This window comes from Lissotriton vulgaris, unplaced genomic scaffold (genome assembly GCF_964263255.1).
Source record: "Lissotriton vulgaris unplaced genomic scaffold, aLisVul1.2 SCAFFOLD_714, whole genome shotgun sequence".
Lineage (NCBI taxonomy): Eukaryota > Metazoa > Chordata > Amphibia > Caudata > Salamandridae > Lissotriton > Lissotriton vulgaris.
This window is the reverse complement of record NW_028248223.1, coordinates 575,642-600,818: the sequence shown is the minus strand read 5'-3', so window position 1 is coordinate 600,818 and position 25,177 is coordinate 575,642. Positions and strand designations below refer to the sequence as shown.

Below are 25,177 nucleotides of genomic sequence, written 5' to 3'. Positions count from 1 at the left end.
TGGTGTTGGATTAGAGCTATCAATAAACAAAGATGACAGAAATGGAAAAGGTCAAGAGTAGTAAAGAAGTACCTCAAAGAATTGGACTGGTACCTTTGCATGCAAAGTCCAAAGTGCCAACCATTGCTCTTTGGAGCCACCCATGTGAGAGACAGAGAAATGGATGTAGTAGTTTGGAAATGTAGAATGTTTTAATATTCTTCAGTCAAAGATTATCATTATTTTGTAAATTGCATGTCCTGATAAACGTTTGCACATTTAACACTGTTATGGAGAATGTAGCTGAAAAGAATCAAATCACATTATCGCTCTTTACACTATGAGCATTCAACTGAGATATCTTTTCATCAATGTAAGAAAAGCCCCCGCACTGATGCGCTCTCTTTTGTCTCAATGGAAAAAGCCCTCGTGTATGGCGGGGTTCCATGGTGTAATGGTTAGCACTCTGGACTCTGAATCCAGCGATCCGAGTTCAAATCTCGGTGGGACCTGCTTGAATTATGAGATTTAATATTTCACTAATTTCTTAGAATTTGGACTTGGAAAAACATAACGTCAAAGCTTTATGCTGAAACTTATCAACGTATAAGTATGTATCTATGTATACATGGCTATATCCATCTAGATAGCGATAATACAATATAAAGAAATGAATTAATCATAAACATAAGTACAGAAGCTGAAAACTAAAAACTGTTCTTTCCCATCCACAATTTGAGCAAGAGGTTCCTTTTCTTTCTCATCTGTATGATCAGTAATAAGATAGTTAATTTTGCTGATTTCTTATCTGACAACATTCTTGACTTACACAGTGCATTTAATTGTGCATTTCTTTGAAAGAGGAATTCAGATTAATACATCTGACATGTCTTTCGAAAGATTCTACTTCATGGTTATGGATTTACTTTAGAAAAACAGAGTGTAAATATCTGTGTGTCTGAATTTCAAGATTGTTATTTAAAAGTTCATCTCTTCTGCCCCCAAAATACACAATTTGATTCCTAAAGTTTTCTTTTAATGAAGGCTTTCCAATTAAAAAAGTTCCTTGTTCCCCTTATCAATAACAGTAAGATTTAAACAAGTAATATCTTGCATCAGCTCTTGTGATGAGTTTGAGAAAACAGAGTCAGCTCACAAAATGTCTCATTATTTTGAGCCATTTAATTTCCATGTTTTCTAAAAGTTCTATAATTTGCTCACATCAAATAGACTTTTAAAATACAATCAATAAATTAATGTTTCACTCTACCCGTGTTAGATTTATGATATTTATGAATACACTTGACAGAAAAAGATTTGGTCATAAGTCATGAAAGTGGTCCCACCGAGATTTGAACTCGGATCCTTGGATTCAAAGTCCAAAGTGCTAACCATTACACCATGGAACCTCCCATGTGACAGGGGAGCAAATTGCTGCAGCAATGTGGACATTTCACATTTTTTATTTTCTACAGTCAAAGACAAACAGAATTGTATTACTTTTCTATTCTGTTCAACTTTTGCCCATTGGACTATGTTAGGGAAGTATGTTGCACAAAGGACTCAAGTAACGCTATGACTCTGTTGAACAGTACTTTTTATGTGAGATAAGATTTTGCAATAAAAATTAAGATTTCCCTGTGAATGCAATCTCTTCTGTCAAAACGGAAAGCTCAACCTGGTACAGGTGGGTTGATGGTGTTATGCTTGTCAATCTGGACTCTGAAAACAGGGATCTAAGTACAAAGCTCAGTGGGACTTATCTAAACTTTACGATTTTGTTTCCATTCAGTTCTTAGAAGTATTAATTGGAAAAACATCTCATTTACTTATAAACTTGTACGTATCAACTTATATGTATGTATCTCCCTATATATCGCTATATGTCTATGTATATTTATCGGAAAATATAAATATATACATTATGAAAATACATATAATTAATAGAGGTGAAAATAATGAACAGTTGTTGCCTCTCCGCATTTGAAACATGAGCGCCTTCTCCTTCCTCTTCTATATGTCCTGAAATTGAGATAGTCACTTTTTAATCAATTTTGATCTAACAACATAGTTGATTTGTACAAAGCATATCATACGATCTGTGAATAATTTTAAAAAAGAAAATTAGATCAGTACCTTTGAGGCCTCCAAGCAAAAGCTTATATTTCATGATTGCAGATCGACTGTTGAAAATCAGCATGAGAAATGTTTTATTTCACAACTTCCATACTAATATACAAAAAACATTTCTACTATCTGATTGATACCGTCATTGTGGTTCTCTAGGTTTGATTTAAGAAAACATCTCTTTCAAAATGTGCTATATTCGCTTTATCAATAGTGTGGAAATCTTCAAAAAGGAATGCTGGGAATCAGCCCTCTGAAATGCATTTGAGAAAAACAGGATAGGATTTTGTAATGTCACACTATTTTGTCTAGGAATGTGATGTAAAAGTATTATAAAGTTCGTATTTCTGTAACTTGTTCAAGCTGTTGGACATTTTGAAAGGAGTCAATATTTGTCTCTTTCAACCTACTGGTGTTGGATTAGAGCTATCAATAAACAAAGATGACAGAAATGGAAAAGGTCAAGAGTAGTAAAGAAGTACCTCAAAGAATTGGACTGGTACCTTTGCATGCAAAGTCCAAAGTGCCAACCATTGCTCTTTGGAGCCACCCATGTGAGAGACAGAGAAATGGATGTAGTAGTTTGGAAATGTAGAATGTTTTAATATTCTTCAGTCAAAGATTATCATTATTTTGTAAATTGCATGTCCTGATAAACGTTTGCACATTTAACACTGTTATGGAGAATGTAGCTGAAAAGAATCAAATCACATTATCGCTCTTTACACTATGAGCATTCAACTGAGATATCTTTTCATCAATGTAAGAAAAGCCCCCGCACTGATGCGCTCTCTTTTGTCTCAATGGAAAAAGCCCTCGTGTATGGCGGGGTTCCATGGTGTAATGGTTAGCACTCTGGACTCTGAATCCAGCGATCCGAGTTCAAATCTCGGTGGGACCTGCTTGAATTATGAGATTTAATATTTCACTAATTTCTTAGAATTTGGACTTGGAAAAACATAACGTCAAAGCTTTATGCTGAAACTTATCAACGTATAAGTATGTATCTATGTATACATGGCTATATCCATCTAGATAGCGATAATACAATATAAAGAAATGAATTAATCATAAACATAAGTACAGAAGCTGAAAACTAAACACTGTTCTTTCCCATCCACAATTTGAGCAAGAGGTTCCTTTTCTTTCTCATCTGTATGATCAGTAATAAGATAGTTAATTTTGCTGATTTCTTATCTGACAACATTCTTGACTTACACAGTGCATTTAATTGTGCATTTCTTTGAAAGAGGAATTCAGATTAATACATCTGACATGTCTTTCGAAAGATTCTACTTCATGGTTATGGATTTACTTTAGAAAAACAGAGTGTAAATATCTGTGTGTCTGAATTTCAAGATTGTTATTTAAAAGTTCATCTCTTCTGCCCCCAAAATACACAATTTGATTCCTAAAGTTTTCTTTTAATGAAGGCTTTCCAATTAAAAAAGTTCCTTGTTCCCCTTATCAATAACAGTAAGAATTAAACAAGTAATATCTTGCATCAGCCCCTTGTGATGAGTTTGAGAAAACGGAGTCAGCTCACAAAATGTCTCATTATTTTGAGCCATTTAATTTCCATGTTTTCTAAAAGTTCTATAATTTGCTCACATCAAATAGACTTTTAAAATACAATCAATAAATTAATGTTTCACTCTACCCGTGTTAGATTTATGATATTTATGAATACACTTGACAGAAAAAGATTTGGTCATAAGTCATGAAAGTGGTCCCACCGAGATTTGAACTCGGATCCTTGGATTCAAAGTCCAAAGTGCTAACCATTACACCATGGAACCTCCCATGTGACAGGGGAGCAAATTGCTGCAGCAATGTGGACATTTCACATTTTTTATTTTCTACAGTCAAAGACAAACAGAATTGTATTACTTTTCTATTCTGTTCAACTTTTGCCCATTGAACTATGTTAGGGAAGTATGTTGCACAAAGGACTCAAGTAACGCTATGACTCTGTTGAACAGTACTTTTTATGTGAGATAAGATTTTGCAATAAAAATTAAGATTTCCCTGTGAATGCAATCTCTTCTGTCAAAACGGAAAGCTCAACCTGGTACAGGTGGGTTGATGGTGTTATGCTTGTCAATCTGGACTCTGAAAACAGGGATCTAAGTACAAAGCTCAGTGGGACTTATCTAAACTTTACGATTTTGTTTCCATTCAGTTCTTAGAAGTATTAATTGGAAAAACATCTCATTTACTTATAAACTTGTACGTATCAACTTATATGTATGTATCTCCCTATATATCGCTATATGTCTATGTATATTTATCGGAAAATATAAATATATACATTATGAAAATACATATAATTAATAGAGGTGAAAATAATGAACAGTTGTTGCCTCTCCGCATTTGAAACATGAGCGCCTTCTCCTTCCTCTTCTATATGTCCTGAAATTGAGATAGTCACTTTTTAATCAATTTTGATCTAACAACATAGTTGATTTGTACAAAGCATATCATACGATCTGTGAATAATTTTAAAAAAGAAAATTAGATCAGTACCTTTGAGGCCTCCAAGCAAAAGCTTATATTTCATGATTGCAGATCGACTGTTGAAAATCAGCATGAGAAATGTTTTATTTCACAACTTCCATACTAATATACAAAAAACATTTCTACTATCTGATTGATACCGTCATTGTGGTTCTCTAGGTTTGATTTAAGAAAACATCTCTTTCAAAATGTGCTATATTCGCCTTATCAATAGTGTGGAAATCTTCAAAAAGGAATGCTGGGAATCAGCCCTCTGAAATGCATTTGAGAAAAACAGGATAGGATTTTGTAATGTCACACTATTTTGTCTAGGAATGTGATGTAAAAGTATTATAAAGTTCGTATTTCTGTAACTTGTTCAAGCTGTTGGACATTTTGAAAGGAGTCAATATTTGTCTCTTTCAACCTACTGGTGTTGGATTAGAGCTATCAATAAACAAAGATGACAGAAATGGAAAAGGTCAAGAGTAGTAAAGAAGTACCTCAAAGAATTGGACTGGTACCTTTGCATGCAAAGTCCAAAGTGCCAACCATTGCTCTTTGGAGCCACCCATGTGAGAGACAGAGAAATGGATGTAGTAGTTTGGAAATGTAGAATGTTTTAATATTCTTCAGTCAAAGATTATCATTATTTTGTAAATTGCATGTCCTGATAAACGTTTGCACATTTAACACTGTTATGGAGAATGTAGCTGAAAAGAATCAAATCACATTATCGCTCTTTACACTATGAGCATTCAACTGAGATATCTTTTCATCAATGTAAGAAAAGCCCCCGCACTGATGCGCTCTCTTTTGTCTCAATGGAAAAAGCCCTCACGTATGGCGGGGTTCCATGGTGTAATGGTTAGCACTCTGGACTCTGAATCCAGCGATCCGAGTTCAAATCTCGGTGGGACCTGCTTGAATTATGAGATTTAATATTTCACTAATTTCTTAGAATTTGGACTTGGAAAAACATAACGTCAAAGCTTTATGCTGAAACTTATCAACGTATAAGTATGTATCTATGTATACATGGCTATATCCATCTAGATAGCGATAATACAATATAAAGAAATGAATTAATCATAAACATAAGTACAGAAGCTGAAAACTAAAAACTGTTCTTTCCCATCCACAATTTGAGCAAGAGGTTCCTTTTCTTTCTCATCTGTATGATCAGTAATAAGATAGTTAATTTTGCTGATTTCTTATCTGACAACATTCTTGACTTACACAGTGCATTTAATTGTGCATTTCTTTGAAAGAGGAATTCAGATTAATACATCTGACATGTCTTTCGAAAGATTCTACTTCATGGTTATGGATTTACTTTAGAAAAACAGAGTGTAAATATCTGTGTGTCTGAATTTCAAGATTGTTATTTAAAAGTTCATCTCTTCTGCCCCCAAAATACACAATTTGATTCCTAAAGTTTTCTTTTAATGAAGGCTTTCCAATTAAAAAAGTTCCTTGTTCCCCTTATCAATAACAGTAAGATTTAAACAAGTAATATCTTGCATCAGCCCCTTGTGATGAGTTTGAGAAAACAGAGTCAGCTCACAAAATGTCTCATTATTTTGAGCCATTTAATTTCCATGTTTTCTAAAAGTTCTATAATTTGCTCACATCAAATAGACTTTTAAAATACAATCAATAAATTAATGTTTCACTCTACCCGTGTTAGATTTATGATATTTATGAATACACTTGACAGAAAAAGATTTGGTCATAAGTCATGAAAGTGGTCCCACCGAGATTTGAACTCGGATCCTTGGATTCAAAGTCCAAAGTGCTAACCATTACACCATGGAACCTCCCATGTGACAGGGGAGCAAATTGCTGCAGCAATGTGGACATTTCACATTTTTTATTTTCTACAGTCAAAGACAAACAGAATTGTATTACTTTTCTATTCTGTTCAACTTTTGCCCATTGAACTATGTTAGGGAAGTATGTTGCACAAAGGACTCAAGTAACGCTATGACTCTGTTGAACAGTACTTTTTATGTGAGATAAGATTTTGCAATAAAAATTAAGATTTCCCTGTGAATGCAATCTCTTCTGTCAAAACGGAAAGCTCAACCTGGTACAGGTGGGTTGATGGTGTTATGCTTGTCAATCTGGACTCTGAAAACAGGGATCTAAGTACAAAGCTCAGTGGGACTTATCTAAACTTTACGATTTTGTTTCCATTCAGTTCTTAGAAGTATTAATTGGAAAAACATCTCATTTACTTATAAACTTGTACGTATCAACTTATATGTATGTATCTCCCTATATATCGCTATATGTCTATGTATATTTATCGGAAAATATAAATATATACATTATGAAAATACATATAATTAATAGAGGTGAAAATAATGAACAGTTGTTGCCTCTCCGCATTTGAAACATGAGCGCCTTCTCCTTCCTCTTCTATATGTCCTGAAATTGAGATAGTCACTTTTTAATCAATTTTGATCTAACAACATAGTTGATTTGTACAAAGCATATCATACGATCTGTGAATAATTTTAAAAAAGAAAATTAGATCAGTACCTTTGAGGCCTCCAAGCAAAAGCTTATATTTCATGATTGCAGATCGACTGTTGAAAATCAGCATGAGAAATGTTTTATTTCACAACTTCCATACTAATATACAAAAAACATTTCTACTATCTGATTGATACCGTCATTGTGGTTCTCTAGGTTTGATTTAAGAAAACATCTCTTTCAAAATGTGCTATATTCGCCTTATCAATAGTGTGGAAATCTTCAAAAAGGAATGCTGGGAATCAGCCCTCTGAAATGCATTTGAGAAAAACAGGATAGGATGTTGTAATGTCACACTATTTTGTCTAGGAATGTGATGTAAAAGTATTATAAAGTTCGTATTTCTGTAACTTGTTCAAGCTGTTGGACATTTTGAAAGGAGTCAATATTTGTCTCTTTCAACCTACTGGTGTTGGATTAGAGCTATCAATAAACAAAGATGACAGAAATGGAAAAGGTCAAGAGTAGTAAAGAAGTACCTCAAAGAATTGGACTGGTACCTTTGCATGCAAAGTCCAAAGTGCCAACCATTGCTCTTTGGAGCCACCCATGTGAGAGACAGAGAAATGGATGTAGTAGTTTGGAAATGTAGAATGTTTTAATATTCTTCAGTCAAAGATTATCATTATTTTGTAAATTGCATGTCCTGATAAACGTTTGCACATTTAACACTGTTATGGAGAATGTAGCTGAAAAGAATCAAATCACATTATCGCTCTTTACACTATGAGCATTCAACTGAGATATCTTTTCATCAATGTAAGAAAAGCCCCCGCACTGATGCGCTCTCTTTTGTCTCAATGGAAAAAGCCCTCGTGTATGGCGGGGTTCCATGGTGTAATGGTTAGCACTCTGGACTCTGAATCCAGCGATCCGAGTTCAAATCTTGGTGGGACCTGCTTGAATTATGAGATTTAATATTTCACTAATTTCTTAGAATTTGGACTTGGAAAAACATAACGTCAAAGCTTTATGCTGAAACTTATCAACGTATAAGTATGTATCTATGTATACATGGCTATATCCATCTAGATAGCGATAATACAATATAAAGAAATGAATTAATCATAAACATAAGTACAGAAGCTGAAAACTAAAAACTGTTCTTTCCCATCCACAATTTGAGCAAGAGGTTCCTTTTCTTTCTCATCTGTATGATCAGTAATAAGATAGTTAATTTTGCTGATTTCTTATCTGACAACATTCTTGACTTACACAGTGCATTTAATTGTGCATTTCTTTGAAAGAGGAATTCAGATTAATACATCTGACATGTCTTTCGAAAGATTCTACTTCATGGTTATGGATTTACTTTAGAAAAACAGAGTGTAAATATCTGTGTGTCTGAATTTCAAGATTGTTATTTAAAAGTTCATCTCTTCTGCCCCCAAAATACACAATTTGATTCCTAAAGTTTTCTTTTAATGAAGGCTTTCCAATTAAAAAAGTTCCTTGTTCCCCTTATCAATAACAGTAAGATTTAAACAAGTAATATCTTGCATCAGCTCTTGTGATGAGTTTGAGAAAACAGAGTCAGCTCACAAAATGTCTCATTATTTTGAGCCATTTAATTTCCATGTTTTCTAAAAGTTCTATAATTTGCTCACATCAAATAGACTTTTAAAATACAATCAATAAATTAATGTTTCACTCTACCCGTGTTAGATTTATGATATTTATGAATACACTTGACAGAAAAAGATTTGGTCATAAGTCATGAAAGTGGTCCCACCGAGATTTGAACTCGGATCCTTGGATTCAAAGTCCAAAGTGCTAACCATTACACCATGGAACCTCCCATGTGACAGGGGAGCAAATTGCTGCAGCAATGTGGACATTTCACATTTTTTATTTTCTACAGTCAAAGACAAACAGAATTGTATTACTTTTCTATTCTGTTCAACTTTTGCCCATTGGACTATGTTAGGGAAGTATGTTGCACAAAGGACTCAAGTAACGCTATGACTCTGTTGAACAGTACTTTTTATGTGAGATAAGATTTTGCAATAAAAATTAAGATTTCCCTGTGAATGCAATCTCTTCTGTCAAAACGGAAAGCTCAACCTGGTACAGGTGGGTTGATGGTGTTATGCTTGTCAATCTGGACTCTGAAAACAGGGATCTAAGTACAAAGCTCAGTGGGACTTATCTAAACTTTACGATTTTGTTTCCATTCAGTTCTTAGAAGTATTAATTGGAAAAACATCTCATTTACTTATAAACTTGTACGTATCAACTTATATGTATGTATCTCCCTATATATCGCTATATGTCTATGTATATTTATCGGAAAATATAAATATATACATTATGAAAATACATATAATTAATAGAGGTGAAAATAATGAACAGTTGTTGCCTCTCCGCATTTGAAACATGAGCGCCTTCTCCTTCCTCTTCTATATGTCCTGAAATTGAGATAGTCACTTTTTAATCAATTTTGATCTAACAACATAGTTGATTTGTACAAAGCATATCATACGATCTGTGAATAATTTTAAAAAAGAAAATTAGATCAGTACCTTTGAGGCCTCCAAGCAAAAGCTTATATTTCATGATTGCAGATCGACTGTTGAAAATCAGCATGAGAAATGTTTTATTTCACAACTTCCATACTAATATACAAAAAACATTTCTACTATCTGATTGATACCGTCATTGTGGTTCTCTAGGTTTGATTTAAGAAAACATCTCTTTCAAAATGTGCTATATTCGCTTTATCAATAGTGTGGAAATCTTCAAAAAGGAATGCTGGGAATCAGCCCTCTGAAATGCATTTGAGAAAAACAGGATAGGATTTTGTAATGTCACACTATTTTGTCTAGGAATGTGATGTAAAAGTATTATAAAGTTCGTATTTCTGTAACTTGTTCAAGCTGTTGGACATTTTGAAAGGAGTCAATATTTGTCTCTTTCAACCTACTGGTGTTGGATTAGAGCTATCAATAAACAAAGATGACAGAAATGGAAAAGGTCAAGAGTAGTAAAGAAGTACCTCAAAGAATTGGACTGGTACCTTTGCATGCAAAGTCCAAAGTGCCAACCATTGCTCTTTGGAGCCACCCATGTGAGAGACAGAGAAATGGATGTAGTAGTTTGGAAATGTAGAATGTTTTAATATTCTTCAGTCAAAGATTATCATTATTTTGTAAATTGCATGTCCTGATAAACGTTTGCACATTTAACACTGTTATGGAGAATGTAGCTGAAAAGAATCAAATCACATTATCGCTCTTTACACTATGAGCATTCAACTGAGATATCTTTTCATCAATGTAAGAAAAGCCCCCGCACTGATGCGCTCTCTTTTGTCTCAATGGAAAAAGCCCTCGTGTATGGCGGGGTTCCATGGTGTAATGGTTAGCACTCTGGACTCTGAATCCAGCGATCCGAGTTCAAATCTCGGTGGGACCTGCTTGAATTATGAGATTTAATATTTCACTAATTTCTTAGAATTTGGACTTGGAAAAACATAACGTCAAAGCTTTATGCTGAAACTTATCAACGTATAAGTATGTATCTATGTATACATGGCTATATCCATCTAGATAGCGATAATACAATATAAAGAAATGAATTAATCATAAACATAAGTACAGAAGCTGAAAACTAAACACTGTTCTTTCCCATCCACAATTTGAGCAAGAGGTTCCTTTTCTTTCTCATCTGTATGATCAGTAATAAGATAGTTAATTTTGCTGATTTCTTATCTGACAACATTCTTGACTTACACAGTGCATTTAATTGTGCATTTCTTTGAAAGAGGAATTCAGATTAATACATCTGACATGTCTTTCGAAAGATTCTACTTCATGGTTATGGATTTACTTTAGAAAAACAGAGTGTAAATATCTGTGTGTCTGAATTTCAAGATTGTTATTTAAAAGTTCATCTCTTCTGCCCCCAAAATACACAATTTGATTCCTAAAGTTTTCTTTTAATGAAGGCTTTCCAATTAAAAAAGTTCCTTGTTCCCCTTATCAATAACAGTAAGAATTAAACAAGTAATATCTTGCATCAGCCCCTTGTGATGAGTTTGAGAAAACGGAGTCAGCTCACAAAATGTCTCATTATTTTGAGCCATTTAATTTCCATGTTTTCTAAAAGTTCTATAATTTGCTCACATCAAATAGACTTTTAAAATACAATCAATAAATTAATGTTTCACTCTACCCGTGTTAGATTTATGATATTTATGAATACACTTGACAGAAAAAGATTTGGTCATAAGTCATGAAAGTGGTCCCACCGAGATTTGAACTCGGATCCTTGGATTCAAAGTCCAAAGTGCTAACCATTACACCATGGAACCTCCCATGTGACAGGGGAGCAAATTGCTGCAGCAATGTGGACATTTCACATTTTTTATTTTCTACAGTCAAAGACAAACAGAATTGTATTACTTTTCTATTCTGTTCAACTTTTGCCCATTGAACTATGTTAGGGAAGTATGTTGCACAAAGGACTCAAGTAACGCTATGACTCTGTTGAACAGTACTTTTTATGTGAGATAAGATTTTGCAATAAAAATTAAGATTTCCCTGTGAATGCAATCTCTTCTGTCAAAACGGAAAGCTCAACCTGGTACAGGTGGGTTGATGGTGTTATGCTTGTCAATCTGGACTCTGAAAACAGGGATCTAAGTACAAAGCTCAGTGGGACTTATCTAAACTTTACGATTTTGTTTCCATTCAGTTCTTAGAAGTATTAATTGGAAAAACATCTCATTTACTTATAAACTTGTACGTATCAACTTATATGTATGTATCTCCCTATATATCGCTATATGTCTATGTATATTTATCGGAAAATATAAATATATACATTATGAAAATACATATAATTAATAGAGGTGAAAATAATGAACAGTTGTTGCCTCTCCGCATTTGAAACATGAGCGCCTTCTCCTTCCTCTTCTATATGTCCTGAAATTGAGATAGTCACTTTTTAATCAATTTTGATCTAACAACATAGTTGATTTGTACAAAGCATATCATACGATCTGTGAATAATTTTAAAAAAGAAAATTAGATCAGTACCTTTGAGGCCTCCAAGCAAAAGCTTATATTTCATGATTGCAGATCGACTGTTGAAAATCAGCATGAGAAATGTTTTATTTCACAACTTCCATACTAATATACAAAAAACATTTCTACTATCTGATTGATACCGTCATTGTGGTTCTCTAGGTTTGATTTAAGAAAACATCTCTTTCAAAATGTGCTATATTCGCCTTATCAATAGTGTGGAAATCTTCAAAAAGGAATGCTGGGAATCAGCCCTCTGAAATGCATTTGAGAAAAACAGGATAGGATTTTGTAATGTCACACTATTTTGTCTAGGAATGTGATGTAAAAGTATTATAAAGTTCGTATTTCTGTAACTTGTTCAAGCTGTTGGACATTTTGAAAGGAGTCAATATTTGTCTCTTTCAACCTACTGGTGTTGGATTAGAGCTATCAATAAACAAAGATGACAGAAATGGAAAAGGTCAAGAGTAGTAAAGAAGTACCTCAAAGAATTGGACTGGTACCTTTGCATGCAAAGTCCAAAGTGCCAACCATTGCTCTTTGGAGCCACCCATGTGAGAGACAGAGAAATGGATGTAGTAGTTTGGAAATGTAGAATGTTTTAATATTCTTCAGTCAAAGATTATCATTATTTTGTAAATTGCATGTCCTGATAAACGTTTGCACATTTAACACTGTTATGGAGAATGTAGCTGAAAAGAATCAAATCACATTATCGCTCTTTACACTATGAGCATTCAACTGAGATATCTTTTCATCAATGTAAGAAAAGCCCCCGCACTGATGCGCTCTCTTTTGTCTCAATGGAAAAAGCCCTCACGTATGGCGGGGTTCCATGGTGTAATGGTTAGCACTCTGGACTCTGAATCCAGCGATCCGAGTTCAAATCTCGGTGGGACCTGCTTGAATTATGAGATTTAATATTTCACTAATTTCTTAGAATTTGGACTTGGAAAAACATAACGTCAAAGCTTTATGCTGAAACTTATCAACGTATAAGTATGTATCTATGTATACATGGCTATATCCATCTAGATAGCGATAATACAATATAAAGAAATGAATTAATCATAAACATAAGTACAGAAGCTGAAAACTAAAAACTGTTCTTTCCCATCCACAATTTGAGCAAGAGGTTCCTTTTCTTTCTCATCTGTATGATCAGTAATAAGATAGTTAATTTTGCTGATTTCTTATCTGACAACATTCTTGACTTACACAGTGCATTTAATTGTGCATTTCTTTGAAAGAGGAATTCAGATTAATACATCTGACATGTCTTTCGAAAGATTCTACTTCATGGTTATGGATTTACTTTAGAAAAACAGAGTGTAAATATCTGTGTGTCTGAATTTCAAGATTGTTATTTAAAAGTTCATCTCTTCTGCCCCCAAAATACACAATTTGATTCCTAAAGTTTTCTTTTAATGAAGGCTTTCCAATTAAAAAAGTTCCTTGTTCCCCTTATCAATAACAGTAAGATTTAAACAAGTAATATCTTGCATCAGCCCCTTGTGATGAGTTTGAGAAAACAGAGTCAGCTCACAAAATGTCTCATTATTTTGAGCCATTTAATTTCCATGTTTTCTAAAAGTTCTATAATTTGCTCACATCAAATAGACTTTTAAAATACAATCAATAAATTAATGTTTCACTCTACCCGTGTTAGATTTATGATATTTATGAATACACTTGACAGAAAAAGATTTGGTCATAAGTCATGAAAGTGGTCCCACCGAGATTTGAACTCGGATCCTTGGATTCAAAGTCCAAAGTGCTAACCATTACACCATGGAACCTCCCATGTGACAGGGGAGCAAATTGCTGCAGCAATGTGGACATTTCACATTTTTTATTTTCTACAGTCAAAGACAAACAGAATTGTATTACTTTTCTATTCTGTTCAACTTTTGCCCATTGAACTATGTTAGGGAAGTATGTTGCACAAAGGACTCAAGTAACGCTATGACTCTGTTGAACAGTACTTTTTATGTGAGATAAGATTTTGCAATAAAAATTAAGATTTCCCTGTGAATGCAATCTCTTCTGTCAAAACGGAAAGCTCAACCTGGTACAGGTGGGTTGATGGTGTTATGCTTGTCAATCTGGACTCTGAAAACAGGGATCTAAGTACAAAGCTCAGTGGGACTTATCTAAACTTTACGATTTTGTTTCCATTCAGTTCTTAGAAGTATTAATTGGAAAAACATCTCATTTACTTATAAACTTGTACGTATCAACTTATATGTATGTATCTCCCTATATATCGCTATATGTCTATGTATATTTATCGGAAAATATAAATATATACATTATGAAAATACATATAATTAATAGAGGTGAAAATAATGAACAGTTGTTGCCTCTCCGCATTTGAAACATGAGCGCCTTCTCCTTCCTCTTCTATATGTCCTGAAATTGAGATAGTCACTTTTTAATCAATTTTGATCTAACAACATAGTTGATTTGTACAAAGCATATCATACGATCTGTGAATAATTTTAAAAAAGAAAATTAGATCAGTACCTTTGAGGCCTCCAAGCAAAAGCTTATATTTCATGATTGCAGATCGACTGTTGAAAATCAGCATGAGAAATGTTTTATTTCACAACTTCCATACTAATATACAAAAAACATTTCTACTATCTGATTGATACCGTCATTGTGGTTCTCTAGGTTTGATTTAAGAAAACATCTCTTTCAAAATGTGCTATATTCGCCTTATCAATAGTGTGGAAATCTTCAAAAAGGAATGCTGGGAATCAGCCCTCTGAAATGCATTTGAGAAAAACAGGATAGGATGTTGTAATGTCACACTATTTTGTCTAGGAATGTGATGTAAAAGTATTATAAAGTTCGTATTTCTGTAACTTGTTCAAGCTGTTGGACATTTTGAAAGGAGTCAATATTTGTCTCTTTCAACCTACTGGTGTTGGATTAGAGCTATCAATAAACAAAGATGACAGAAATGGAAAAGGTCAAGAGTAGTAAAGAAGTACCTCAAAGAATTGGACTGGTACCTTTGCATGCAAAGTCCAAAGTGCCAACCATTGCTCTTTGGAGCCACCCATGTGAGAGACAGAGAAATGGATGTAGTAGTTTGGAAATGTAGAATGTTTTAATATTCTTCAGTCAAAGATTATCATTATTTTGTAAATTGCATGTCCTGATAAACGTTTGCACATTTAACACTGTTATGGAGAATGTAGCTGAAAAGAATCAAATCACATTATCGCTCTTTACACTATGAGCATTCAACTGAGATATCTTTTCATCAATGTAAGAAAAGCCCCCGCACTGATGCGCTCTCTTTTGTCTCAATGGAAAAAGCCCTCGTGTATGGCGGGGTTCCATGGTGTAATGGTTAGCACTCTGGACTCTGAATCCAGCGATCCGAGTTCAAATCTCGGTGGGACCTGCTTGAATTATGAGATTTAATATTTCACTAATTTCTTAGAATTTGGACTTGGAAAAACATAACGTCAAAGCTTTATGCTGAAACTTATCAACGTATAAGTATGTATCTATGTATACATGGCTATATCCATCTAGATAGCGATAATACAATATAAAGAAATGAATTAATCATAAACATAAGTACAGAAGCTGAAAACTAAAAACTGTTCTTTCCCATCCACAATTTGAGCAAGAGGTTCCTTTTCTTTCTCATCTGTATGATCAGTAATAAGATAGTTAATTTTGCTGATTTCTTATCTGACAACATTCTTGACTTACACAGTGCATTTAATTGTGCATTTCTTTGAAAGAGGAATTCAGATTAATACATCTGACATGTCTTTCGAAAGATTCTACTTCATGGTTATGGATTTACTTTAGAAAAACAGAGTGTAAATATCTGTGTGTCTGAATTTCAAGATTGTTATTTAAAAGTTCATCTCTTCTGCCCCCAAAATACACAATTTGATTCCTAAAGTTTTCTTTTAATGAAGGCTTTCCAATTAAAAAAGTTCCTTGTTCCCCTTATCAATAACAGTAAGATTTAAACAAGTAATATCTTGCATCAGCCCCTTGTGATGAGTTTGAGAAAACAGAGTCAGCTCACAAAATGTCTCATTATTTTGAGCCATTTAATTTCCATGTTTTCTAAAAGTTCTATAATTTGCTCACATCAAATAGACTTTTAAAATACAATCAATAAATTAATGTTTCACTCTACCCGTGTTAGATTTATGATATTTATGAATACACTTGACAGAAAAAGATTTGGTCATAAGTCATGAAAGTGGTCCCACCGAGATTTGAACTCGGATCCTTGGATTCAAAGTCCAAAGTGCTAACCATTACACCATGGAACCTCCCATGTGACAGGGGAGCAAATTGCTGCAGCAATGTGGACATTTCACATTTTTTATTTTCTACAGTCAAAGACAAACAGAATTGTATTACTTTTCTATTCTGTTCAACTTTTGCCCATTGGACTATGTTAGGGAAGTATGTTGCACAAAGGACTCAAGTAACGCTATGACTCTGTTGAACAGTACTTTTTATGTGAGATAAGATTTTGCAATAAAAATTAAGATTTCCCTGTGAATGCAATCTCTTCTGTCAAAACGGAAAGCTCAACCTGGTACAGGTGGGTTGATGGTGTTATGCTTGTCAATCTGGACTCTGAAAACAGGGATCTAAGTACAAAGCTCAGTGGGACTTATCTAAACTTTACGATTTTGTTTCCATTCAGTTCTTAGAAGTATTAATTGGAAAAACATCTCATTTACTTATAAACTTGTACGTATCAACTTATATGTATGTATCTCCCTATATATCGCTATATGTCTATGTATATTTATCGGAAAATATAAATATATACATTATGAAAATACATATAATTAATAGAGGTGAAAATAATGAACAGTTGTTGCCTCTCCGCATTTGAAACATGAGCGCCTTCTCCTTCCTCTTCTATATGTCCTGAAATTGAGATAGTCACTTTTTAATCAATTTTGATCTAACAACATAGTTGATTTGTACAAAGCATATCATACGATCTGTGAATAATTTTAAAAAAGAAAATTAGATCAGTACCTTTGAGGCCTCCAAGCAAAAGCTTATATTTCATGATTGCAGATCGACTGTTGAAAATCAGCATGAGAAATGTTTTATTTCACAACTTCCATACTAATATACAAAAAACATTTCTACTATCTGATTGATACCGTCATTGTGGTTCTCTAGGTTTGATTTAAGAAAACATCTCTTTCAAAATGTGCTATATTCGCTTTATCAATAGTGTGGAAATCTTCAAAAAGGAATGCTGGGAATCAGCCCTCTGAAATGCATTTGAGAAAAACAGGATAGGATTTTGTAATGTCACACTATTTTGTCTAGGAATGTGATGTAAAAGTATTATAAAGTTCGTATTTCTGTAACTTGTTCAAGCTGTTGGACATTTTGAAAGGAGTCAATATTTGTCTCTTTCAACCTACTGGTGTTGGATTAGAGCTATCAATAAACAAAGATGACAGAAATGGAAAAGGTCAAGAGTAGTAAAGAAGTACCTCAAAGAATTGGACTGGTACCTTTGCATGCAAAGTCCAAAGTGCCAACCATTGCTCTTTGGAGCCACCCATGTGAGAGACAGAGAAATGGATGTAGTAGTTTGGAAATGTAGAATGTTTTAATATTCTTCAGTCAAAGATTATCATTATTTTGTAAATTGCATGTCCTGATAAACGTTTGCACATTTAACACTGTTATGGAGAATGTAGCTGAAAAGAATCAAATCACATTATCGCTCTTTACACTATGAGCATTCAACTGAGATATCTTTTCATCAATGTAAGAAAAGCCCCCGCACTGATGCGCTCTCTTTTGTCTCAATGGAAAAAGCCCTCGTGTATGGCGGGGTTCCATGGTGTAATGGTTAGCACTCTGGACTCTGAATCCAGCGATCCGAGTTCAAATCTCGGTGGGACCTGCTTGAATTATGAGATTTAATATTTCACTAATTTCTTAGAATTTGGACTTGGAAAAACATAACGTCAAAGCTTTATGCTGAAACTTATCAACGTATAAGTATGTATCTATGTATACATGGCTATATCCATCTAGATAGCGATAATACAATATAAAGAAATGAATTAATCATAAACATAAGTACAGAAGCTGAAAACTAAACACTGTTCTTTCCCATCCACAATTTGAGCAAGAGGTTCCTTTTCTTTCTCATCTGTATGATCAGTAATAAGATAGTTAATTTTGCTGATTTCTTATCTGACAACATTCTTGACTTACACAGTGCATTTAATTGTGCATTTCTTTGAAAAAGGAATTCAGATTAATACATCTGACATGTCTTTCGAAAGATTCTACTTCATGGTTATGGATTTACTTTAGAAAAACAGAGTGTAAATATCTGTGTGTCTGAATTTCAAGATTGTTATTTAAAAGTTCATCTCTTCTGCCCCCAAAATACACAATTTGATTCCTAAAGTTTTCTTTTAATGAAGGCTTTCCAATTAAAAAAGTTCCTTGTTCCCCTTATCAATAACAGTAAGAATTAAACAAGTAATATCTTGCATCAGCCCCTTGTGATGAGTTTGAGAAAACGGAGTCAGCTCAGAAAATGTCTCATTATTTTGAGCCATTTAATTTCCATGTTTTCTAAAAGTTCTATAATTTGCTCACATCAAATAGACTTTTAAAATACAATCAATAAATTAATGTTTCACTCTACCCGTGTTAGATTTATGATATTTATGAATACACTTGACAGAAAAAGATTTGGTCATAAGTCATGAAAGTGGTCCCACCGAGATTTGAACTCGGATCCTTGGATTCAAAGTCCAAAGTGCTAACCATTACACCACGGAACCTCCCATGTGACAGGGGAGCAAATTGCTGCAGCAATGTGGACATTTCACATTTTTTATTTTCTACAGTCAAAGACAAACAGAATTGTATTACTTTTCTATTCTGTTCAACTTTTGCCCATTGAACTATGTTAGGGAAGTATGTTGCACAAAGGACTCAAGTAACGCTATGACTCTGTTGAACAGTACTTTTTATGTGAGATAAGATTTTGCAATAAAAATTAAGATTTCCCTGTGAATGCAATCTCTTCTGTCAAAACGGAAAGCTCAACCTGGTACAGGTGGGTTGATGGTGTTATGCTTGTCAATCTGGACTCTGAAAACAGGGATCTAAGTACAAAGCTCAGTGGGACTTATCTAAACTTTACGATTTTGTTTCCATTCAGTTCTTAGAAGTATTAATTGGAAAAACATCTCATTTACTTATAAACTTGTACGTATCAACTTATATGTATGTATCTCCCTATATATCGCTATATGTCTATGTATATTTATCGGAAAATATAAATATATACATTATGAAAATACATATAATTAATAGAGGTGAAAATAATGAACAGTTGTTGCCTCTCCGCATTTGAAACATGAGCGCCTTCTCCTTCCTCTTCTATATGTCCTGAAATTGAGATAGTCACTTTTTAATCAATTTTGATCTAACAACATAGTTGATTTGTACAAAGCATATCATACGATCTGTGAATAATTTTAAAAAAGAAAATTAGATCAGTACCTTTGAGGCCTCCAAGCAAAAGCTTATATTTCATGATTGCAGATCGACTGTTGAAAATCAGCATGAGAAATGTTTTATTTCACAACTTCCATACTAATATACAAAAAACATTTCTACTATCTGATTGATACCGTCATTGTGGTTCTCTAGGTTTGATTTAAGAAAACATCTCTTTCAAAATGTGCTATATTCGCCTTATCAATAGTGTGGAAATCTTCAAAAAGGAATGCTGGGAATCAGCCCTCTGAAATGCATTTGAGAAAAACAGGATAGGATTTTGTAATGTCACACTATTTTGTCTAGGAATGTGATGTAAAAGTATTATAAAGTTCGTATTTCTGTAACTTGTTCAAGCTGTTGGACATTTTGAAAGGAGTCAATATTTGTCTCTTTCAACCTACTGGTGTTGGATTAGAGCTATCAATAAACAAAGATGACAGAAATGGAAAAGGTCAAGAGTAGTAAAGAAGTACCTCAAAGAATTGGACTGGTACCTTTGCATGCAAAGTCCAAAGTGCCAACCATTGCTCTTTGGAGCCACCCATGTGAGAGACAGAGAAATGGATGTAGTAGTTTGGAAATGTAGAATGTTTTAATATTCTTCAGTCAAAGATTATCATTATTTTGTAAATTGCATGTCCTGATAAACGTTTGCACATTTAACACTGTTATGGAGAATGTAGCTGAAAAGAATCAAATCACATTATCGCTCTTTACACTATGAGCATTCAACTGAGATATCTTTTCATCAATGTAAGAAAAGCCCCCGCACTGATGCGCTCTCTTTTGTCTCAATGGAAAAAGCCCTCACGTATGGCGGGGTTCCATGGTGTAATGGTTAGCACTCTGGACTCTGAATCCAGCGATCCGAGTTCAAATCTCGGTGGGACCTGCTTGAATTATGAGATTTAATATTTCACTAATTTCTTAGAATTTGGACTTGGAAAAACATAACGTCAAAGCTTTATGCTGAAACTTATCAACGTATAAGTATGTATCTATGTATACATGGCTATATCCATCTAGATAGCGATAATACAATATAAAGAAATGAATTAATCATAAACATAAGTACAGAAGCTGAAAACTAAAAACTGTTCTTTCCCATCCACAATTTGAGCAAGAGGTTCCTTTTCTTTCTCATCTGTATGATCAGTAATAAGATAGTTAATTTTGCTGATTTCTTATCTGACAACATTCTTGACTTACACAGTGCATTTAATTGTGCATTTCTTTGAAAGAGGAATTCAGATTAATACATCTGACATGTCTTTCGAAAGATTCTACTTCATGGTTATGGATTTACTTTAGAAAAACAGAGTGTAAATATCTGTGTGTCTGAATTTCAAGATTGTTATTTAAAAGTTCATCTCTTCTGCCCCCAAAATACACAATTTGATTCCTAAAGTTTTCTTTTAATGAAGGCTTTCCAATTAAAAAAGTTCCTTGTTCCCCTTATCAATAACAGTAAGATTTAAACAAGTAATATCTTGCATCAGCCCCTTGTGATGAGTTTGAGAAAACAGAGTCAGCTCACAAAATGTCTCATTATTTTGAGCCATTTAATTTCCATGTTTTCTAAAAGTTCTATAATTTGCTCACATCAAATAGACTTTTAAAATACAATCAATAAATTAATGTTTCACTCTACCCGTGTTAGATTTATGATATTTATGAATACACTTGACAGAAAAAGATTTGGTCATAAGTCATGAAAGTGGTCCCACCGAGATTTGAACTCGGATCCTTGGATTCAAAGTCCAAAGTGCTAACCATTACACCATGGAACCTCCCATGTGACAGGGGAGCAAATTGCTGCAGCAATGTGGACATTTCACATTTTTTATTTTCTACAGTCAAAGACAAACAGAATTGTATTACTTTTCTATTCTGTTCAACTTTTGCCCATTGAACTATGTTAGGGAAGTATGTTGCACAAAGGACTCAAGTAACGCTATGACTCTGTTGAACAGTACTTTTTATGTGAGATAAGATTTTGCAATAAAAATTAAGATTTCCCTGTGAATGCAATCTCTTCTGTCAAAACGGAAAGCTCAACCTGGTACAGGTGGGTTGATGGTGTTATGCTTGTCAATCTGGACTCTGAAAACAGGGATCTAAGTACAAAGCTCAGTGGGACTTATCTAAACTTTACGATTTTGTTTCCATTCAGTTCTTAGAAGTATTAATTGGAAAAACATCTCATTTACTTATAAACTTGTACGTATCAACTTATATGTATGTATCTCCCTATATATCGCTATATGTCTATGTATATTTATCGGAAAATATAAATATATACATTATGAAAATACATATAATTAATAGAGGTGAAAATAATGAACAGTTGTTGCCTCTCCGCATTTGAAACATGAGCGCCTTCTCCTTCCTCTTCTATATGTCCTGAAATTGAGATAGTCACTTTTTAATCAATTTTGATCTAACAACATAGTTGATTTGTACAAAGCATATCATACGATCTGTGAATAATTTTAAAAAAGAAAATTAGATCAGTACCTTTGAGGCCTCCAAGCAAAAGCTTATATTTCATGATTGCAGATCGACTGTTGAAAATCAGCATGAGAAATGTTTTATTTCACAACTTCCATACTAATATACAAAAAACATTTCTACTATCTGATTGATACCGTCATTGTGGTTCTCTAGGTTTGATTTAAGAAAACATCTCTTTCAAAATGTGCTATATTCGCCTTATCAATAGTGTGGAAATCTTCAAAAAGGAATGCTGGGAATCAGCCCTCTGAAATGCATTTGAGAAAAACAGGATAGGATGTTGTAATGTCACACTATTTTGTCTAGGAATGTGATGTAAAAGTATTATAAAGTTCGTATTTCTGTAACTTGTTCAAGCTGTTGGACATTTTGAAAGGAGTCAATATTTGTCTCTTTCAACCTACTGGTGTTGGATTAGAGCTATCAATAAACAAAGATGACAGAAATGGAAAAGGTCAAGAGTAGTAAAGAAGTACCTCAAAGAATTGGACTGGTACCTTTGCATGCAAAGTCCAAAGTGCCAACCATTGCTCTTTGGAGCCACCCATGTGAGAGACAGAGAAATGGATGTAGTAGTTTGGAAATGTAGAATGTTTTAATATTCTTCAGTCAAAGATTATCATTATTTTGTAAATTGCATGTCCTGATAAACGTTTGCACATTTAACACTGTTATGGAGAATGTAGCTGAAAAGAATCAAATCACATTATCGCTCTTTACACTATGAGCATTCAACTGAGATATCTTTTCATCAATGTAAGAAAAGCCCCCGCACTGATGCGCTCTCTTTTGTCTCAATGGAAAAAGCCCTCGTGTATGGCGGGGTTCCATGGTGTAATGGTTAGCACTCTGGACTCTGAATCCAGCGATCCGAGTTCAAATCTCGGTGGGACCTGCTTGAATTATGAGATTTAATATTTCACTAATTTCTTAGAATTTGGACTTGGAAAAACATAACGTCAAAGCTTTATGCTGAAACTTATCAACGTATAAGTATGTATCTATGTATACATGGCTATATCCATCTAGATAGCGATAATACAATATAAAGAAATGAATTAATCATAAACATAAGTACAGAAGCTGAAAACTAAAAACTGTTCTTTCCCATCCACAATTTGAGCAAGAGGTTCCTTTTCTTTCTCATCTGTATGATCAGTAATAAGATAGTTAATTTTGCTGATTTCTTATCTGACAACATTCTTGACTTACACAGTGCATTTAATTGTGCATTTCTTTGAAAGAGGAATTCAGATTAATACATCTGACATGTCTTTCGAAAGATTCTACTTCATGGTTATGGATTTACTTTAGAAAAACAGAGTGTAAATATCTGTGTGTCTGAATTTCAAGATTGTTATTTAAAAGTTCATCTCTTCTGCCCCCAAAATACACAATTTGATTCCTAAAGTTTTCTTTTAATGAAGGCTTTCCAATTAAAAAAGTTCCTTGTTCCCCTTATCAATAACAGTAAGATTTAAACAAGTAATATCTTGCATCAGCCCCTTGTGATGAGTTTGAGAAAACAGAGTCAGCTCACAAAATGTCTCATTATTTTGAGCCATTTAATTTCCATGTTTTCTAAAAGTTCTATAATTTGCTCACATCAAATAGACTTTTAAAATACAATCAATAAATTAATGTTTCACTCTACCCGTGTTAGATTTATGATATTTATGAATACACTTGACAGAAAAAGATTTGGTCATAAGTCATGAAAGTGGTCCCACCGAGATTTGAACTCGGATCCTTGGATTCAAAGTCCAAAGTGCTAACCATTACACCATGGAACCTCCCATGTGACAGGGGAGCAAATTGCTGCAGCAATGTGGACATTTCACATTTTTTATTTTCTACAGTCAAAGACAAACAGAATTGTATTACTTTTCTATTCTGTTCAACTTTTGCCCATTGAACTATGTTAGGGAAGTATGTTGCACAAAGGACTCAAGTAACGCTATGACTCTGTTGAACAGTACTTTTTATGTGAGATAAGATTTTGCAATAAAAATTAAGATTTCCCTGTGAATGCAATCTCTTCTGTCAAAACGGAAAGCTCAACCTGGTACAGGTGGGTTGATGGTGTTATGCTTGTCAATCTGGACTCTGAAAACAGGGATCTAAGTACAAAGCTCAGTGGGACTTATCTAAACTTTACGATTTTGTTTCCATTCAGTTCTTAGAAGTATTAATTGGAAAAACATCTCATTTACTTATAAACTTGTACGTATCAACTTATATGTATGTATCTCCCTATATATCGCTATATGTCTATGTATATTTATCGGAAAATATAAATATATACATTATGAAAATACATATAATTAATAGAGGTGAAAATAATGAACAGTTGTTGCCTCTCCGCATTTGAAACATGAGCGCCTTCTCCTTCCTCTTCTATATGTCCTGAAATTGAGATAGTCACTTTTTAATCAATTTTGATCTAACAACATAGTTGATTTGTACAAAGCATATCATACGATCTGTGAATAATTTTAAAAAAGAAAATTAGATCAGTACCTTTGAGGCCTCCAAGCAAAAGCTTATATTTCATGATTGCAGATCGACTGTTGAAAATCAGCATGAGAAATGTTTTATTTCACAACTTCCATACTAATATACAAAAAACATTTCTACTATCTGATTGATACCGTCATTGTGGTTCTCTAGGTTTGATTTAAGAAAACATCTCTTTCAAAATGTGCTATATTCGCCTTATCAATAGTGTGGAAATCTTCAAAAAGGAATGCTGGGAATCAGCCCTCTGAAATGCATTTGAGAAAAACAGGATAGGATTTTGTAATGTCACACTATTTTGTCTAGGAATGTGATGTAAAAGTATTATAAAGTTCGTATTTCTGTAACTTGTTCAAGCTGTTGGACATTTTGAAAGGAGTCAATATTTGTCTCTTTCAACCTACTGGTGTTGG

The 25,177-nt window shown here is 33.7% G+C and overlaps 20 non-coding genes across 20 annotated transcripts; 10 read left to right on the top strand and 10 right to left on the bottom strand.

Moving 5' to 3' along the window:
- The first annotated feature begins 419 nt into the window (after positions 1 to 419).
- TRNAQ-CUG (transfer RNA glutamine (anticodon CUG)) lies at positions 420 to 491 on the top strand. Its single transcript has one exon. It is a non-coding gene; the product is annotated as a tRNA-Gln (tRNA).
- Positions 492 to 1,316: 825 nt separating this feature from the next.
- Positions 1,317 to 1,388, bottom strand: TRNAQ-UUG (transfer RNA glutamine (anticodon UUG)). Its single transcript has one exon. It is a non-coding gene; the product is annotated as a tRNA-Gln (tRNA).
- A 1,547-nt stretch (positions 1,389 to 2,935) lies between these two features.
- On the top strand, positions 2,936 to 3,007 carry TRNAQ-CUG (transfer RNA glutamine (anticodon CUG)). Its single transcript has one exon. It is a non-coding gene; the product is annotated as a tRNA-Gln (tRNA).
- Positions 3,008 to 3,833: 826 nt separating this feature from the next.
- Positions 3,834 to 3,905, bottom strand: TRNAQ-UUG (transfer RNA glutamine (anticodon UUG)). Its single transcript has one exon. It is a non-coding gene; the product is annotated as a tRNA-Gln (tRNA).
- A 1,547-nt stretch (positions 3,906 to 5,452) lies between these two features.
- TRNAQ-CUG (transfer RNA glutamine (anticodon CUG)) lies at positions 5,453 to 5,524 on the top strand. The gene has a single exon. It is a non-coding gene; the product is annotated as a tRNA-Gln (tRNA).
- An 826-nt stretch (positions 5,525 to 6,350) lies between these two features.
- Positions 6,351 to 6,422, bottom strand: TRNAQ-UUG (transfer RNA glutamine (anticodon UUG)). The gene has a single exon. It is a non-coding gene; the product is annotated as a tRNA-Gln (tRNA).
- Positions 6,423 to 7,969: 1,547 nt separating this feature from the next.
- Positions 7,970 to 8,041, top strand: TRNAQ-CUG (transfer RNA glutamine (anticodon CUG)). Its single transcript has one exon. It is a non-coding gene; the product is annotated as a tRNA-Gln (tRNA).
- Positions 8,042 to 8,866: 825 nt separating this feature from the next.
- TRNAQ-UUG (transfer RNA glutamine (anticodon UUG)) lies at positions 8,867 to 8,938 on the bottom strand. Its single transcript has one exon. It is a non-coding gene; the product is annotated as a tRNA-Gln (tRNA).
- A 1,547-nt stretch (positions 8,939 to 10,485) lies between these two features.
- On the top strand, positions 10,486 to 10,557 carry TRNAQ-CUG (transfer RNA glutamine (anticodon CUG)). The gene has a single exon. It is a non-coding gene; the product is annotated as a tRNA-Gln (tRNA).
- Positions 10,558 to 11,383: 826 nt separating this feature from the next.
- TRNAQ-UUG (transfer RNA glutamine (anticodon UUG)) lies at positions 11,384 to 11,455 on the bottom strand. The gene has a single exon. It is a non-coding gene; the product is annotated as a tRNA-Gln (tRNA).
- A 1,547-nt stretch (positions 11,456 to 13,002) lies between these two features.
- On the top strand, positions 13,003 to 13,074 carry TRNAQ-CUG (transfer RNA glutamine (anticodon CUG)). The gene has a single exon. It is a non-coding gene; the product is annotated as a tRNA-Gln (tRNA).
- Positions 13,075 to 13,900: 826 nt separating this feature from the next.
- Positions 13,901 to 13,972, bottom strand: TRNAQ-UUG (transfer RNA glutamine (anticodon UUG)). The gene has a single exon. It is a non-coding gene; the product is annotated as a tRNA-Gln (tRNA).
- Positions 13,973 to 15,519: 1,547 nt separating this feature from the next.
- On the top strand, positions 15,520 to 15,591 carry TRNAQ-CUG (transfer RNA glutamine (anticodon CUG)). The gene has a single exon. It is a non-coding gene; the product is annotated as a tRNA-Gln (tRNA).
- An 826-nt stretch (positions 15,592 to 16,417) lies between these two features.
- TRNAQ-UUG (transfer RNA glutamine (anticodon UUG)) lies at positions 16,418 to 16,489 on the bottom strand. The gene has a single exon. It is a non-coding gene; the product is annotated as a tRNA-Gln (tRNA).
- Positions 16,490 to 18,036: 1,547 nt separating this feature from the next.
- On the top strand, positions 18,037 to 18,108 carry TRNAQ-CUG (transfer RNA glutamine (anticodon CUG)). Its single transcript has one exon. It is a non-coding gene; the product is annotated as a tRNA-Gln (tRNA).
- An 826-nt stretch (positions 18,109 to 18,934) lies between these two features.
- On the bottom strand, positions 18,935 to 19,006 carry TRNAQ-UUG (transfer RNA glutamine (anticodon UUG)). The gene has a single exon. It is a non-coding gene; the product is annotated as a tRNA-Gln (tRNA).
- Positions 19,007 to 20,553: 1,547 nt separating this feature from the next.
- TRNAQ-CUG (transfer RNA glutamine (anticodon CUG)) lies at positions 20,554 to 20,625 on the top strand. The gene has a single exon. It is a non-coding gene; the product is annotated as a tRNA-Gln (tRNA).
- An 826-nt stretch (positions 20,626 to 21,451) lies between these two features.
- On the bottom strand, positions 21,452 to 21,523 carry TRNAQ-UUG (transfer RNA glutamine (anticodon UUG)). Its single transcript has one exon. It is a non-coding gene; the product is annotated as a tRNA-Gln (tRNA).
- A 1,547-nt stretch (positions 21,524 to 23,070) lies between these two features.
- TRNAQ-CUG (transfer RNA glutamine (anticodon CUG)) lies at positions 23,071 to 23,142 on the top strand. The gene has a single exon. It is a non-coding gene; the product is annotated as a tRNA-Gln (tRNA).
- Positions 23,143 to 23,968: 826 nt separating this feature from the next.
- TRNAQ-UUG (transfer RNA glutamine (anticodon UUG)) lies at positions 23,969 to 24,040 on the bottom strand. The gene has a single exon. It is a non-coding gene; the product is annotated as a tRNA-Gln (tRNA).
- Between the last annotated feature and the right edge of the window lie 1,137 nt (positions 24,041 to 25,177).